Genomic DNA, 5,325 nt, shown 5'->3' on the forward strand with positions numbered 1-5,325 from the left:
GCTACTCTATTTTCCAAATGTGTTCCAACAGAAATCCTTCATAACTTCTAGCATGGTATCTTAATAAAGAATAAAGTTCTTCTCTTTAAAAAATCTGCTCTAAGTAGATTTTTCCCCTGTTTTTTTAAATTAAGGATCCCAGCAGTGGTTTTCTGAAATATTCTCTTGAATTTGTGCATTTAAATTTTATTGCAGTGGTATAGATGAATGCCATTGTTGGTATCCTTAAATTTTATTTCTGCTCACCAAGGTTAATCATGATTGTCTATATCTTTTTTATAGTAATCACTTTTGAATTGTGTTCAGATATGCAGTTTCAGGTGTAATCATCAGAGCTGGTTAGTCAGGCATTCCAGATAGTGGTTCTTTTCAGAACCTTTTTTAAAGGGTTGGTTAACTACCTCAGTAGCAGAGGATTGAACTATACCCTGTCTGTACTGTACATAGAAAATCTTTGTAGATAAAAGCAAGGCTTGTTAAATGATATGAGGGTAAGATTTTAATATACCAAATGTAACATTCTTAGTTGCCTTTAGTTTCAGAGGCTTGTAAGACTTCCTCATGACCATCATAACAGGCCTTGCTTTTGTCGTATTTTGTGGCTGAAAAAGCAGCCTTGCTTCTTCAGATATTGTAGTTATTTGGATGTATAATAGTTTAGCAAGATGTTACTTTTGTAAGACATCAGATGTTCAAAAAAGTGCATCCGAACTTGTACTAAATACTGCAGTGTCCCTTTATAAAAAAGTCAGACTAAAACTGACAATTGTACAGCGAAGCCTGACATTTGGATATTTTGAAGTTTTTTCATAAATCATAGAAATTAGTATATGGCTGTAGTTTAGCTTTTTAGGTAAAAGGTATGTTTCATTAGTGCATTTCTTACTGCTGATCACTGCAAAAATGTGAATCAGCTTTCCATTTCTTATGCAGGTCATGATAACTTGTAGAATAGAGTACAATCATTTGTGCTATGTTTTTAATTTTCTAAAGCACCTTGATGACAGTGAGTGTTCAGTGGTGAAGCATCCTCTATTGAATCACCCTCAAAAATTTTTTGCCAAGTCCTAAATTGATAGCTTAAAGTCAAAAGTGAAATTATAATTTAATTAGGACTTGGTATAAAGAAATCCCTTTTCCCCTTCCCCAAAGGGATACTGCAGTTATATCACATACCCAATAGGCACCACGATGAAGATCAGAGCTTATTATACTTAATTAAGGTTTTATACACACCAGTTCCCCCAGTAAATGCAAATTTAACAAAATTAGACATGTCATATGTTCAAAATGCTCATGGCAAACAATCATTTTGCATTCCTGCAAATAAAATTGTTTTATACTGTAAGCTGGAGGCGAGTGTAACTTATTTTTGTAATAAAGTTTTTATTTTTTTTATGTGTCATTAATATAAATGTGTGTTAGTGTAGAAATATTCTGGTTTAAAAACTTAGAATTGCACACATTTCAGTATGTTTATTTGTACTTACATAATTTTAGAATAGTGGTTGCCAATAGCCTGTATGTTTCACATTAATTGGTTTTTTTATGTTACCTTAATAAACCATTTTAGTATGTTGTATGTCAGTTACTGGGATAGCTGGGACATAGAGTGTAATTTAAAATTTGTCAATAAGTATTCATTGGAATATATGTAAATGTGCCTTGCCGGTTATTGAAACTTACCTACAAAATGAGTATGGGGTGACAAAAATTAGTTCCTGGTGCTTAATGAAACTTTCTGCCACTGATTTTATATATTACCCCGTGCTTTTTTAAAGTACATCTCTTTCAAATCTTAGTGTAAGTTTGAGGGCTACACAAAACATTTACATTTCATTCTAACATATGAGTACAATAGGTTGTGGAAAGTGGGTAAACTAAATGTAGCCTTCAGTAAAATTGAATCTCAGTGTAATCTTTGGTGCTGGCGTTTCCCAGTTCCAAGGAATTAAATGATCCCATCAAAGAGGTCATTGCCATGCCTATTGGCACTTTACTGTCATACCCTTTTTTAAGGGACACTGTCAAGGTGTTTAAGTTAATTCTCAGAATTATTTGTTGGGATTTTAGGATGGGTTTGTTTGACTTAAGTAAGAACTGCATTGTCAGAGTTGAAAGATGAACATTTTTGTGAGTTCACAAATGTGTTCTTAAGAAAACATTAAAATATGGAGCTGTGGGTTTCCAAGACTATTTGGCATTCTTAGTTTGGGGATTTGGGAGGGAAACTGATGATAAAAAGAAATTGTAAGGAATTGATGGGTAATGTAAACAGTGGTGATGAAATCTATACACGCTCAAGTGAAATTACTTGACAGTGTTCATTTGAATAACTTTGAATTCAAGCCATTATAATTACTTTTAAAATTAAATATCATTTGCACTGTTCTGATAATGGGTGCAGTTTTTGAGCAATATAATCAGAGCTAAATATGCATGTAGTGATTAGTGATGTGAACAATTAAGTTCTGAGAAGAAATACTAACTGGTATTTTCAAACTTAAATTTCTGTAGTAAAATCAGCATCAAACTCTTATCAATAAGAGATCAAGGAAAACAGGCAATGCATATAAACATACTTTTGAATGTTGTGTGGCCTATAAAGCAATAATGCAATTTATATGGAATGTCATGGGATATGAGAAATGGAAATGCAAAAATAACTAATCCTTTAGTAAAAATGTCAACCTGTTAAAAGGGGAATGTTAACTAATGTAGGTTATTGCTATTTGTGATTTGTTTATGGGTTCTTGGCTTTGACAGCTTCAAAGAATGGACAGATAACAAGTCAAATTTTGTATATATTGTCAAGGAATGGGTCTTAAATCCAAGAGGCAAGTCCCTTCCTTGGGGTGAAAAATGTATCCTTAAAGCATTCTGATTGTTAAACAAGAAAACTTGAGTTACCTAAACAGACGCAAGATTTTGTTTCTGCAGACTACTTGGCAATCAAAAGTGATCATCAATTCCATTAACCAGTTTTCAGAAATTTGCTTTGTGAGAAAATTGTGTTCTGTATATTTTCCCAAACATGCTTTTTGTGGAAGATTTTCAGCCATTGCAATTAAATCAGGTATTAGATATGAAGTGGGGGTTGAGCACAAAAAAGAGCGGTTGCACACTCATGATGGCGGTTGTAGCATCATGAGAAATTTATCAATTGCAAATCTGATTTGACAAAATACAAACATTTCCTCATGATAAAATAGGAACTTAATAGGAATGGATTGATGGGGTGATCTCGGGTATTTACTCGGGTATTGTATATATTTGGGAAGACTTAAAACCAGGACGAATACATGCTAGATGGACAAAATTGTCACATGCAGGACAGCTTTTTTTGACTGCTAAGCCAAAGTCACTGTTGATCAGAAACAGCAAAAGATCACCTTGTTATTATAGAGTAAGACATGTTTCTATTTTAAGGGGAGAAATTAAATGTAGAAGACTTCATGCATTTAGGAGAAGGAGCTAACCCTAGAGTAAATGACTGTTCAGCAGATTCCTAATACCCACCATGACCATTTTCTCCCCAGTGATGTATTCCATAAAACCAAATTTTTATCTGACCATAGGAATTGATTGGTGGGTATAAAATGAATGAATAAAAAACTTTAACAATACATAAAATGAACAGACTTGAGAGGATGATGTTTTAAAGTGTAGCATTTACTCAGTGATACCACTCAATAGGGCATGCCACTACTTTTCTTAAGATGCTAATTATAAACCAATATTCAAAGACATTTTTAACTGTGGGCAAAGTAATAGATGGACTTTTTGGTCTGTCACTTTTTTAAAAAGTACTTAAGACATAAGTTCTATTAGCACCACAGTCTGCCTTCAGTAATATACATAAAATATTTTTCAGGACCAGAAGCATTCAGTTGGAAAAACCATCTTTTTTATGAATGCAAAACAGTATTATAACTAATGCTCTGGTCCAGGATTAGGTTTTTAATATTTTAACAGTAGTCTGATAAACATTTAGAAGTCTGGCATTGAGAAACAAAAGCTTGTACCTGACTAGTACTTTTATTTAAAAGAAATATTAGTTCTTTTAGCTTATTTAAATTGTCTCTTACATTTATTTATCCATAGAATTTATATTTATTTCATTCCTTTCATCTCACTGAAAACAACTGTCTGCAGGCTCTTTGATTTGGATTAGATGTGTGAAGTACTGTCTTTTGCCAAAAACCTCAACTTACCTGTTCTTTTAAACGTAGTGGGTTTGTGCTTGTTTGGAGATCAGTTCAAAAACTATCTGTACTATCTGTACTGCCTCTGATGTTAAGATTTTATGTATAGCATAAGGAAGCTAGCTCTGACTATATTTTCCTAAGAATAAAGACCTATTTTTGTAGCATGTCTTAGGATCTCCAGGAGTCCAAGAATTATTGTGGGTGTCCTCCATTTCATCTTTTTTCACTTAACAGCTTGTGAATAGACACTTGGAATCTTTAGAGCTCTTCGCCTTTTGATTATACATGCAAAGTGACTAGTCAATGGTAAAAAAAAGATTCCCCAAGATCCCTAATTCAAGCACATGATGGGGAGATGTAAACATAGAGTGTTGGTCTTCACTTATTTGGTGAAAATATTCTGTGGTCACACACATGCCAGTGGACTCAATGAAGAAGTTCATGGTAATTTGGTTCTGGTTTTCTGGGAACATACCCTATCATGCAGTGTTCTTCCATTCTCTATCACCATCTTTCTCTGAAGGGTTGGAAATGATTGAGGTTGCAAGTGAATCAGAGTGGAGTGAACAAATGATCTGTTTTAATAAAATGTTGCACATCTAGGAAGGTGAATTCAGCTTAAAATGGGTTCTATTAAGCTAGGATGGCAAATCATCAGAGAATGGGGAACTTGTAAATACATTGGAAGGATTTGGTTCATAGCCCTAGAATTTCTTGGAGGGTGAGGGCAGGTAGTGGTAGTTTTGCCACTTCATCCGGACAAAAATTGCTTTAGTAGGTCACTTCATGTGGATTTTAGTTTGTATTTAGGATAACCAAGATTTGTGCTAATATTTAGTGAAAAGAAACTTGTCTTTTCAGGGCAGTCATGGAAGTTTTATACCTGAAAAGTTCTGGGTACTGCTAGAGCATTTTAAAAACAATTTATGTTGCTTTATTTGACTGCCTGTGCAGAGACCAAACTAGTACTTTTTTGTTGAAATCAAGACTGCTGAGTAAGACTTGGGTAAGGAAGAAATCTTAATAAACTGTTTTGGAAATTAGTGTCTTCCAAGTGTTTCCTAGAATGTGTTTTTAACACATTTTAGAATAATTTACAGGCTTCAGTGAATATCTG

At 33.7% G+C, this 5,325-nt stretch overlaps 1 protein-coding gene across 5 annotated transcripts in view; it reads left to right on the forward strand.

Annotated features, from left to right (window-relative positions):
- Positions 1-4,374, forward strand: part of SYNCRIP (synaptotagmin binding cytoplasmic RNA interacting protein) — a 31,240-nt gene extending 26,866 nt beyond the window's left edge. For all 5 annotated transcript variants that reach the window (XM_053222495.1, XM_053222496.1, XM_053222497.1 and 2 more), the window contains one exon: positions 1-4,374. This exon is cut by the window's left edge. The gene's annotated coding sequence lies outside the window, so the exon portion shown is untranslated.
- Positions 4,375-5,325: the final 951 nt, after the last annotated feature.

The sequence above is a fragment of the Acinonyx jubatus genome, chromosome B2 (genome assembly GCF_027475565.1).
Source record: "Acinonyx jubatus isolate Ajub_Pintada_27869175 chromosome B2, VMU_Ajub_asm_v1.0, whole genome shotgun sequence".
Lineage (NCBI taxonomy): Eukaryota > Metazoa > Chordata > Mammalia > Carnivora > Felidae > Acinonyx > Acinonyx jubatus.